The 12,470-nt window shown below is 44.6% G+C and overlaps 1 long non-coding RNA gene across 1 annotated transcript; it reads right to left on the bottom strand.

Annotated features, from left to right (window-relative positions):
- Window positions 1-222: 222 nt before the first annotated feature.
- On the bottom strand, window positions 223-11,866 carry LOC147615730 (uncharacterized). The gene is made up of 4 exons (XR_015262626.1): window positions 11,569-11,866; window positions 10,712-11,438; window positions 9,081-10,156; window positions 223-1,164 (listed from the first exon to the last, which is right to left on the bottom strand). It is a non-coding gene; the product is annotated as an uncharacterized LOC147615730 (long non-coding RNA).
- Between the last annotated feature and the right edge of the window lie 604 nt (window positions 11,867-12,470).

The following is a 12,470-nucleotide window of genomic DNA, read 5'->3' as shown; positions in this document are numbered from 1 at the left end:
CTCTTATATAGGCTATAAGAGATTACAGCATGATTAACTCTTAAGAAAAACCCTAAGAAACCCTTGAAGTAAAAGCACCCATTTCCTACATTTAAGGGAAAGTGCAATCATCCTCTACTTGTGCTAGGTGCCTAGAATATGCTAATTTAGATCCATCTTTGACCATATTCTACCAAATATAAGATGGCTATAAGGCCTATGAACCATATGCCAATATCCCCATTCTCACATGTATGATATTTTGGTTTATTATTTCAACACCCTGCCTCAACAAAATATCCATGGTTACTAAGATGACAATGCTAGCTCTAGTTATTGTTTACAACTCTAGTTATGATGACCATCCAAGTGCCCCGTAGGTCTTACTCCTCATGGCGGTTTACAATGCTAGAGGATGATGACAAATCATGCTAGAAATCTAGTTATGTTGACATTTCGCTTAGGGTAAAGGGGTGACTACAAGTAGGCTAGCCCTAGTTGGTCTAAGAAGCCCGGTTGTCCTTAATGTAGACAGCCCTAGATGAGGCTTCTTCTTCCTTGCTCGAAGATGCTTCCTTCTTGATTTTGATCTTGTCTATGTAGCTCTTGATCTTCTTCATGTTGATGTAGATGTAGCTCTTGACCTTCATGGAGCTATTGATCTTCATCCTTGATTTCATTGTGTAATGAAATCCATGTAGGCAAAGATAAAACATTTTCTCAATAAGTTCATAAAGCCTTACATAATGATGATGTCCATCCCTTTTGAAAGATAATGCAACAAATATGCATAAGGGGTCACCAATGTCTTGCCCTTGTATAACTAATTAATGAGCATGATCAATGATTTACATGATGTATACAAGCTCATAAATCCCATTGTTCCAAACAATGCTTATAGAGATTTATATCCTATTTTGGATTAACAAATTGACCACTCAAATTAAAGGAAAATTTTTGATTTGATGCTTTACAGAGGTTTAGCAACATCCAAATATGTAGATCCAATCATAAAATTCCCCAAAAAAAACCTCATATCATTAGTACTAATCAAGGTACTAGTAAAAGCATTTTTTTGTTAACTGTGCAAAAAATACCCTGATTTGTAGAGCACCGTCGGAGGGAAAAATCAACAAGGGGCTTTCTCAAGATGAAGATTTGGCAAGCAATGGTATGATTGAACCCCTAATGGTCAAAAATCACCTCAATGATTAGCATTAATCACTTTATTAACAAGGATAATTAACACTTTGTAGTGCAAAAGAAGAACCACTTTGTAGTGCAAAAGAAGGGCCACTTTAGAGTGCCAGAGCTTCAAGGGACACTTATAGCAATGGTTCTAAGGTGCTATGACCGACATGGAAACCAAAATTATCAACAGCAGCAGCTCCTCCTCTCACCTTACACACTCTCTCACACAAGCTTATCAATAGCATGCAATAAAGATGATAATTAGAAAGAGGTTTAAGCAAGAGCAAGATTCAATTATATAATGGGAGAGTGTCTTTACATTATGAGAAAAGATGACTTATATACAAGGCCTTATGCATTCACACACTGAAATTTTGGGTGATCAGGTGCCCATTGATCATTAATCGCCTATTACTTATACAATGCTTCATCTCGTAATACATCCATAAAGTATATCATTAGGGATGTCAGCTTAGCTTTTTGAGACACACTGTTAATTGCCAAATATATTAAGTAGGACCCTTACAATCAAAAAGATCCAAGTTGTAGATATAGACAAGTAGGACCATTGCTTCATAGCTTGATCATACATCCTTTTGGTGTGTCTGTCTTTTATCATATTAGTGGTAGCATTTTTTACCATAGAAATGGGTTGACATTCCCCCTTCTTGATGTCATGATCGCACCATGCATGCTTTCACCTATCATGAGACTGGTTTGCTTGAAATAGCCCAACATTTCAAGGTACTCCCAACTAGAATCTAGCATAATAATGTGTCTAGGTGTGTTTGTTGTTGGTTGGCAAAAAGACGTCCAAGTGTTCTAGGACACGATATTGTGGCTATCATCAAAGCTCTTTTCTATTTAACATTCTTAGAGATCTAGCCATACCTTGAGAGGTTAGGAAGCATTGAGTTTACATGTTCCTATTCATTTTCAAGGAATTGATCTAGTGTGTAAAGATCCTCATTGTGCCCATGTAGCGAGAACTTCCTTTTTTCCACTTATAACAAGTGCCTCACGTGTGCATTTCATGTGTGTATTCTTTGGTTTTCATAGCCTTCGTATGCATCGTGTGTAGCTTTTTACCTTCCTTGGAAGTTGGGGCTAGCTAGTTCTTGGTTTATTAGCCTCAACTTCCATTGATTATTTGCCTTTAGTTCCCTTAGGTTCAAAGGTTAGGGTGCAACTATAATAATGATCTTTGTGCACTTGTAGCACACGGGTTAGAGCACTGTGAGGCATCATGACCTAAAACTTTGCAACAATGACTGCAATACAAAATTGTTGGCTTGAGGTATGGACATTATGAATTAGCGTGGTAGTGATGGCAATGTAAAGCAAAAGGGGGTTTAATTTATTAACGATTAATCTCATCCTCCTCCTGGCATTTTCATTCAAATCTCAAGGTAGTATATAAAATTATTCATTAACGTTTCATAGAACAAATTTATTTACTCCATGTTTCTACTAGGTCTAGATGAGGAAGATCTCATTTGTTGATCCTTTGCAACATTGGTCAAAAGGATTTAGACTTAGAGACTATGATTAAGTTGTGCAAAATGTTTTTCTTTGATCCCATAAGGAAATATCTCTTTAGTTGTGCATCATTGAGTTTCTTCCAAATCTTGCATCTTGAGTTAATGTTTCTCATGCTCAAGATGTGATCCCGAATGGTGTCCTTGAGTTTTTGCTCTACTCTGTAGAGTTCCCTTGCTTGCACTCCACCTAGGACTTGGCCTTGAAAATCCATAGATTAAGGATTTTCTTTAGGGTTCCAAAGTTTAATTTAATCTTAGGCCTCAAAGTGATGAACCACCTATTGGCCTTTCCACTAAGCATAGATTCAAGGCAAGAACTTTGGTGGGGCAGTCAAGACTTTGAATAGCTTCATACCTCTGTTCAAACACTTTCATGAAGAGAATAGGATTAGTGGTTCCATCACAATGACCATGATTCTGGATGGCTTCACATGGCCTTGTGTAGCTCCTCCAAAGTACAGAGATTTCAATGGTTGTGATTCTAGATGGCTTCACATGCCCTTGTGTAGCTTCTCCTAACTTTAGAGCACCATTTATTCCTTGCGCAACCCCCCTTCCTCAATTGTTTAGTATAGCTAAGGTTTGGGCATCTTGGGGTAGCAAGGGTTTGGGACAGGGTTGTTAAGTGTTAAGTCCAAACATTTTTGGAGTCTGGGACTCATTGTGTTAGGCAGAGGACTAGTTGGTTGTTGGTAGATATAGCTGCTAGATTTTTATATGTCAAAGGAACATTGGTTTGTATTTTAGTGCATAATTCTCCACATGATGCTAATTCTAGGTTTTATATCTTTTGATTAGAATGAGTTGACACAAATTCTCAATACGATAATGTTTTGGGTTTTATATCTTTCGATTGGAATGAGTTAGCTCAACATGATAATGTTTTGGGTTTTATATCTTTTGATTTGTTCGTATTTTTGAGTTTTTGGGATTTCTAAAGTTTTCATTTGTTTTTGAGCAATAGTGTATCAAATACACTAATACACTATTGCTTTTTTTATTTGTAGCTGGTTAGGCAGAGTTAGTGAAGAGCACAAGGGTTAGTGGGACAAAGAAGGGTTGTTTATACAAGGTTTTGGGATTGTGTCATTGAGCACCCTTACGCCTCGAGTAGGTGGACGATCACTCTTCTTACAAAAGATAATTTTCACATTGTGTTTTTCACACCTCCAAGATTTTGGAAGTGATCAATCCTTGCAAGATTATGAGCTTTAGGATTCTCCAAGCCTTGTCTACTCTCAAATAGTTTTAGCCTGAAAAAATTGTGAGTAGGCAAGATTTTTTCCCCCTCGAGAAAGAGACTTTTATTAAGTATTTTAAAAAATTATAAGGAGGAAGATTTCAGGGGAAAACTCAACCAATCTGGTGCTTGTACTACCAGGAAGTGAAAAAGATGTCATGATCCCATTCTCTCATGAATTGGCCACTTTTTCTCTCTGCAACCATCAAAGATCCCTGAATTCTCACCCAAGTGGCCATGAGTGTGTAGATGATATCACATCAGATCCTATAAATGCATTGTGTATCATAAACCAAAGTTCCCTCCATGGCCTCAGTGCATCTAGCCTTCCAAATGTGAGAGGCTATGATGCTAGCAATGACCTCCCATGCAGTGTCCAGTCTCTATGTTGGAGGTACATAGCTTGACTCTGGCATGTCCTGAAGACAACACCACTGACCCCCAATCCTTGGGTAATCTCTGTCATTCCCTTCAAACTTGATTTGCAGGCCCAACTGTGTCAACTGAACAATAGCACCAAAACAGATGTAGGCATCCCTCCTCATCCTTCCAAAAAAGTGTGCTATTGCAAAATCCTCCGTGCCTCCTTGCACTCCCATAAGCAATGGTAGAATGTCTTTGAAGCTCCTGCACCTCTCGAACATGCTAGGCTCGCACCAACGATCTCCACCATGTGGAGAAAGCTAAATAAAAGGGAAAATCTTTGTTTCCCTTTAGGAGTGCCACAACCTCCACCAAAAAACTCTCTGAATGTCAAGGGTGATCCCATAAGCCTCCCAATAATGCAGTCTAAAAGTAGGGACTCTCTGGATTTGTCCCAAAACCAAGTGTCTGGCATTTTGCAGTGTAACTGAAGAAGGGCAACATGCTTTTCATGGGGTTAAAAGCATCCCTCCACTCCCACTCACCCGGGTCCTAGTGTAGGTATCTATTAGGAGTCATGATACCCATCGTGCCCGTGGAGGCCCCTCTCTGCGAGCAGGCGACGTACCACTCCCAGATGCTGAGACGCCCGTGTTACCGATGCCACAAAGGCGGCCTGTGCGATGGAGCTCCTACGCCTGCTCCCAAAGCGGAAGGGGCTGTGTTTATTCATCTACTTTCACCTCACCTTTCTCACTCAGAAGGCACATACAGCTACCTTCAACACCCCAAGATCTCGCCTGAAAAGGTGCCAGCAATAGGTGCTTGTGCAGAGTGGAGCCTCCTAGCCACCACCATTCGAGGTTACTTGGAGCGTCTTTGCCCACAGGAGGACAGCCACTACTCCCCCTCAAAGCCAGCTCCAAAGGTGCATACGTTGATGGAGTGTCTAGCTGTTGCACACGACCTCACAAGGATTGCCTCATGGAACATCCGAAGCCTGGGCGTTGCCTACTTTCGGACGAGGCCTGAGAGGAGCTTCAGAGAGCACCGGTTGGTGGCGATCTTTATATTCTCATGGTTCAGGAGCATCATCTCACAACAGGCAGGACCTGCAGCTGATTGTAGGAAGATTCTTCCTGGCAAGAGCCACACATTCTAGTCCCCAACTTTTGGCCCCTTGGGGAACCAGGGCGGAGATGCATGTCGGTGAGCCAGACTCCTGTTTCCTTGGTGGAAGAGTTGGGCAAATCATCCCCGATCACGCCCAGTGGTTGATTCTACACATAGGGGAGACCCGACGTGGGGTCCTCAACATCTATGCGCCCAATGGGGCCACTGTGAGCTCAAAACCTTATGGCTTCAAGTGTGACAGGGACTCCCTATGGCAAACTCTTGGTGCATGGGTGGAGACTTCAACATGCTTGAGGATCCTGAGGATCATAGTGGTGGATGCCCCAACCCGACAGCTCTGGCCCTGAGGGCACTACTTAAGGGAGAAGCTTCTCTTTCACATCCCAGCCAAGACACTTGCCACATTCCTGAGTTCGGCCGCACTCAGGGAAGCCTCATCTTCTCCCGCTCCGACCAACGCCACCGAGGGACCCACCCTTTCATGTCTTGACCGCTTTTATGTGAATGAGTGGGGCCATGACAGGGGAGGCATGATCGGCAGACACTTAGCACGAGGATTCTGGACCGCCTGCTCCAAGACCCCTCCATCTCCGCCCTGATTGAGGAGATTTGGAGCTCCCACAGCTTTCCTCCTGGGCAGGCAACAACCAATCTGGATACCGCGCTGCTAGAGATTATCTCCTTCCTTCAGACCTCCGCCTAAGAGAGACTCACAGTAGGAGAGGAGCCTTCGATGCAGCCTAGCTACTTCAGTGGCTTCAGGAGAAGACCCCATAGAGCCCTTGGGTTCATGCATAAGTGGAGGCAACCCATAATTTGCTGGAGAGTCTGGAGAAGCAGTGGATTGAGTACAGATACCAACATAGGCATCCTTCTAGACCCAAGTAGGGGGCAGGGTCTCCCATTAGGTTTTTTGCCATCTCAGGACCCCACTTTCGGCAAGAGGGAATTCGAGCTATTTGTTGGCCAACCGCATCTATTGCATCAGAGCCTCAACAAGTCCGGGAGGTAGCCACTTCTGACCCAGACCCCCCTAAGAGAGAGGCTGCTTGACAGCAAGGTTCAGCCTTGCCTCTCAGAGCACCTGCTGACACACATGGATTCCCCGTTCTTTGACATGGAGCTTGCAGCCGCATTGGAGGCCCTTCCGTGCATGAAGTGCCCAGGAGAGGATGGTTTACCGTTAACCTCTTCCTTCGCCATTGGGACTTCATGGGAGCAGGCTTTCAGGCTGCTTTCAATGAGGTTATGCAGACAGGCTCTCTTCCCGAGCGCATGTCCGAGGGTCTGATATGCCTTATCTCGAAGGAGGATGGTGATTGCCTAGAGATCCGACATTGGAGACCCATCACCCTCTTAGGGACGGCATACAAGATCCTGGCCAAGGCGATCAGCCTGTGTCTTCAGCCCTCCCTCCCAGATTTGATCCATGCTACTCAGACTAGCTTCATCCAGAACCGCAGCATCTTGGATAACATCTTCACCTTTTGGGAGGCGACAAAACCACACCTAGACTTAGGGGCGTATGGCTTTCAAGAAGGCATCTGACAGAGTTGATTGGGTCTTTTTGGAAGCGATTCTGCTGAGACTTGGACTTTCGCTTGCCTCAGGATTCGGGGTGTTGCCGCCCTTTACATGGGAGCCCACAGCCAGGTCCTCTTCCAGGGCAACCGAGGAGAGTGCTTTGCCGTTTCCCGCTCGGTGTGTAAGGACTGCCCACTTGCACCATTCCTCTTCCTTTTCGTGGAGCTCCTTTATTTGAGTGTAGGATAGAAGTCTCCACTCGTACAGCTATCATTAAGATGACGACAGTAGTGGCACACAAGCAGCAGGTCTATTGTTGTTTTCTAGAAAGCCTTTGGTTTAGTCTCAAGATTGCGCCTTTTTGGCCATCTAGTAGAGCTTCAGTTTCTACCGGAAATGAAGGAGGTGATAGCATTATATGAGTCCATGACTTGCCGAGTTCAGGCACTAAGAGAGCTTTCACGTGAGATTAGCAGCACTATTGGAATCAAACAGGGCTGCCCAGTCTCTCCCACACTATTTGAGCTGTTTACTGAGATCTCACAGTTCATTGACAGAACGGGAGCTCACAGCTAGAGAGTAGTGCCCTTCTCCTATATGCAGATGATATAGTTCTCATTTTGGATTCAACACAAGGACTACAAAGACACCTCGATGCATTGCAGCCTGGAGGCTTTTTGTGACGAGAGGGACCTCATAATCAATCTTAGTAGAACCAAGATCGTGCTCTTTTAACACTTTCCATTGGGTTGCAATCAGACAGTCTTTCTCATGCTCTTTTAACACTTCCCATCGGGTTGCAATCCTCATTCAAAGGTGATGCAATTGAGCTTGTCATGTCGTATGTTTACCTCGTGGGGTTACCTTCACTAGCCCCATCTTTTCTATACGATTGGCAACCCATGCCCACTTGGCAATAGGGCATGCAGCCTTGGCCTGTCTAGAGAGGCAGAGTGTTTGCAAGCTCATTTCCAGGAACCTGGTAGCAAACTCGATGCCCCTCTTTTGGATCTCTCATGATAAGATATCAACTGCATTATCTGTTTAGGTGCTAGGACTTGGCTTCAAACTGACCACACATTTGTTCTACAAAGATCCAACTTTATACAAAGCACTTTTTGAGGTCACGTCAACTAGTGGATATCAAAGCCATTTACTCGGTCTATGAGGACGACACATGAGGCTCTCTGTTGCATGCATGGAAGCCTTGTTGTATTGATCCACGGCCCTAAGCCCTTGGTCTACCCAATAGGGTGACCTCTAGCCTTCTACATACTTCTACTGACCTTCTACATACTTCTACTGACTGCTATGCTACTTCAAAAAGGTGATTGATGAATGCAAATGATGACTTCTACTTATCCAAGATCACTGACTACTGTGATCAGCGCTGCCTGGAGCTCTACTTGATGGAGCTCCACAGACATAGCAAATTTCCCAGATCCAGCACACCCATCCATCGTGACTTTCTCCCACGTGTCACAGGAGGGCAGCACCAGATGATGACCTTAGACAACATATACAACCGGTACTCACTCCATCATGAGTCCAAAGAGTCACCCCAGACAGAGCTAGACAATAATGGCCCTCTAGATGAGCACGGGTGGCCAAGCAATAAATTTGATGTGGCATCCAGGCATCCAAGTTACACGATCCCTTTGTCAAGAAATCGACCATGGGTTACAAGCAGGTCAAGGAAAAGCATTGATGCCTTTCAACAATTGCTTTTGTTAATTGCCTGAGTGATTGAAGCTTCTCAGCATGTACGGGTGACAGAACAAAGGAGATGAAGCATGTATGGCAATGGGCATCAAGGGCATGTACGACCAGCTAGCATGTAAGCATGTATCAGTTCTCTCAAACCGATACATGCTGAGAGAACCAATACATGCTTACATGCTAGCTGGTCGTACATGCCCTTGATGCTCATTGCCATACATGCTTCATCTCTGTTGTTCTGTCACCAATATACATGACACAGAAATATACATACATGACACAGAAATATACGAAAATTTTGCTTTAAGAAGGCGTACCTCTCTACCTCTCTGCTTGCAAAATTCATACATGATAGAGAGATAAATTTTGCTTTAAGAAGGCGTACGTACCTCTCTGCTTGCCAAAATTGGCAAGGCGGCCGTAAGCCCCGTTCTGTTACCATGCCCAACCGTAGTCGGGCCGTGGGTTGAGTGCATGACTGTGCTGTAGTCAGCTGCTCCACTTGTAGAGGAAGCCGAGGCTCCACTTGCTTACGGCCACCTTGCCAATTTTGCAAGCAGAGAGAACCGTTACATGCTTACATGCTAGCTGGTCGTACATGCCCTTGATGCCCATTGCCATACATGTTTCATCTCCGTTGTTCTATCACCGATATACATACATGACAGAGAGAGAAATTTTGCTTTAAGAAGGCGTACGTAGAACCGATACATGCTTATATGCTAGCTGGTCGTACATGCCCTTGATGCCCATTGCCATACATGTTTCATCTCCGTTGTTCTGTCACCGATATACATACATGACAGAGAGATAAATTTTGCTTTAAGAAGGCGTACGTACCTCTCTGCTTGCCAAAATTGGCAAGGCGGCCGTAAGCCCCGTTCTGTTACCATGCCCGGCTGTAGTCGGGCCGTGGGTTGAGTGCATGACTGTGCTATAGTCAGCTGCTCCACTTATAGAGGAAGACGAGGCTCCACATGTGTCTCAGCCATGGCTTCCCAGAGTGGAGGTCTACCCTTACGGGCTCACATCACTGTGATGAAGAGCATTGATGCCTTTCAACAATTGCTTTTGTTAATTGCCTGAGTGGTTGAAGCTTTTTGTGGCTGTGACAGCGTGAGTGACGAAGCAACATGTATGTGGATGACGACCAGCCCTACTGGTTGGCTCAGGCATCACTGACCACCCAAGCTTCTCCAGTAGTTGTCCCTACACAAAGTCTGGAGCTAGCCTTAAATGCTTACTGCGATAACATGCCAGCTAAAAGCAAGTTAAGGAAATATTGACAGTTAAGGATATCATATTGACAGATAAAACTAGAATAAATAAATGTACATCCCAAGGCATGCATGCGGCAAACCTTGCAAGTTCTCATGGTGAAGGGGAAGCCTTTCCTCAAATCTATGGGCCTATAACCCTTGCAGCAAGAATGGCCTTTGGTGGCCTGTAGTCAGCTGCTGCACTTCTGGAGGAACAAGTACGGGTGACAGAACAAAGGAGATGAAGCATGTAAGGCAATGGGCATCAAGGGCATGTACGACCAACTGGCATGTAAGCATGTATCGGTTCTCTCAGCATGTACGGGTGACAGAACAAAGGAGATGAAGCATGTATGGCAATGGGCATCAAGGGCATGTACAACCAGCTAGCATGTAAGCATGTATCGGTTCTCTCAAATCGATACATGCATGTACGACCAGCTAGCATGTAAGCATGTATTGGTTCTCTCAGAGAGAACCGATACATGCATGTACGACCAGCTAGCATGTAAGCATGTATTGGTTCTCTCAGCATGTATCGGTTTGAGAGAACCGATACATGCTTACATGCTAGCTGGTTGTACATGCCCTTGATGCCCATTGCCATACATGCTTCATCTCTGTTGTTCTGTCCTCACCGATATACATACATGACACAGAAATATACGAAAATTTTGCTTTAAGAAGGCGTACCTCTCTACCTCTCTGCTTGCAAATTCATACATGATAGAGACATAAATTTGCTTTAAGAAAGTACACACCTCTCTGCTTGCCAAAATTGGCAAGGCGGCAGTAAGCCCCGTTCTGTTACCATGCCCGGCTGTAGTCGGGCCGTGGGTTGAGTGCATGATTGTGCTGTAGTCAGCTGCTCCACTTGTAGAGGAAGCCGAGGCTCCACACGCATGTACGACCAGCTAGCATGTAAGCATGTATCGGTTCTCTCAGAGAGAACCGATACATGCATGTACGACCAGCTAGCATGTAAGCATGTATTGGTTCTCTCAGCATGTCGGTTTGAGAGAACCGATACATGCTTACATGCTAGCTGGTTGTACATGCCCTTGATGCCCATTGCCATACATGCTTCATCTCTGTTGTTCTGTCACCGATATACATACATGACACAGAAATATACGCGTACCTCTCTACCTCTCTGCTTGCAAATTCATACATGACAGACACATAAATTTGCTTTAAGAAAGTACGCACCTCTCTGCTTGCCAAAATTGGCAAGGCGGCAGTAAGCCCCGTTCTGTTACCATGCCCGGCTGTAGTCGGGCCCTGGGTTGAGTGCATGACTGTGCTGTAGTCAGCTGCTCCACTTGTAGAGGAAGCCGAGGCTCCACACGCATGTACGACCAGCTAGCATGTAAGCATGTATTGGTTCTCTCAGCATGTATCGGTTTGAGAGAACCGATACATGCTTACATGCTAGCTGGTTGTACATGCCCTTGATGCCCATTGCCATACATGCTTCATCTCTGTTGTCTGTCACCGATATACATACATGACACAGAAATATACGAAAATTTTGCTTTAAGAAGGCGTACCTCTCTACCTCTCTGCTTGCAAATTCATACATGACAGACACATAAATTTGCTTTAAGAAAGTACGCACCTCTCTGCTTGCCAAAATTGGCAAGGCGGCAGTAAGCCCCGTTCTGTTACCATGCCCGGCTGTAGTCGGGCCCTGGGTTGAGTGCATGACTGTGCTGTAGTCAGCTGCTCCACTTGTAGAGGAAGCCGAGGCTCCACACGTGTCTCAGCCATGGCTTCCCAAAGTGGAGGTCTACCCTTACGGGCTCACATCACTGTGATGAAGAGTAGGAGAAACCATACTCTGTCGATTCGGGGACTTTCCTCGGCCTGCATGCACTTACACGTGCAGGCGCAGATCGCCGAAGCACTCCGCACACCTTGCCCTCAAAGATACCAAAGAACAAATTCCCAAAAAGTAATTTATAGATTTCTATCAATACATTGCCTTTACCATGTGGTATTTTTATTGTAAGTGGGCACAGTAGATGCCAAAAAGCCTCCTTTTCTTCAATACAACTTTTACATATGAACCACCTGTTGTGGAGGGACACGTGTGAAGAGAAGCTTTTTGAACCTTATAAGCTAAGCTAAGGTTCAAAAAGCTTCTCTCGATTTTGCAACAACAAAAGGAAAAAAATTGTGTCTGTATTCCCTTTTGCGCCTGCTTCGATGGCTTCCAACTGAATACGAATACTTCAGTGCACCTCTTCCGAACTTATCCATCCGAACTTATCCGAAGGATTGTGCATACTGGAGGCGGTGAGTCTACTGATGTGAGCTAGAGCGACTATTAGAGCTCCCACACGTGGTCGTTGGCTAATGTTCACATGCGGCTACCTTAAAAAAAGACATTGAAGAAATCAATCGCTTTAAGCTTACGTGTATCTCATGGTGCTTCCTAACAAGAAGCATTGGCATTTCTCTCTCTTGAACCTCGCTTGCTCAGGAAGCTTGCTTTTCCTCTCTCTCAAAGTAGTGGTT

Source organism: Cibotium barometz, chromosome 39, assembly GCF_041138505.1.
Source record: "Cibotium barometz isolate CiBa-2024 chromosome 39, ASM4113850v1, whole genome shotgun sequence".
NCBI lineage: Eukaryota > Viridiplantae > Streptophyta > Polypodiopsida > Cyatheales > Cibotiaceae > Cibotium > Cibotium barometz.
Note: the sequence above shows the minus strand (reverse complement) of the source record. Positions and strands in the feature narration are given on the sequence as shown.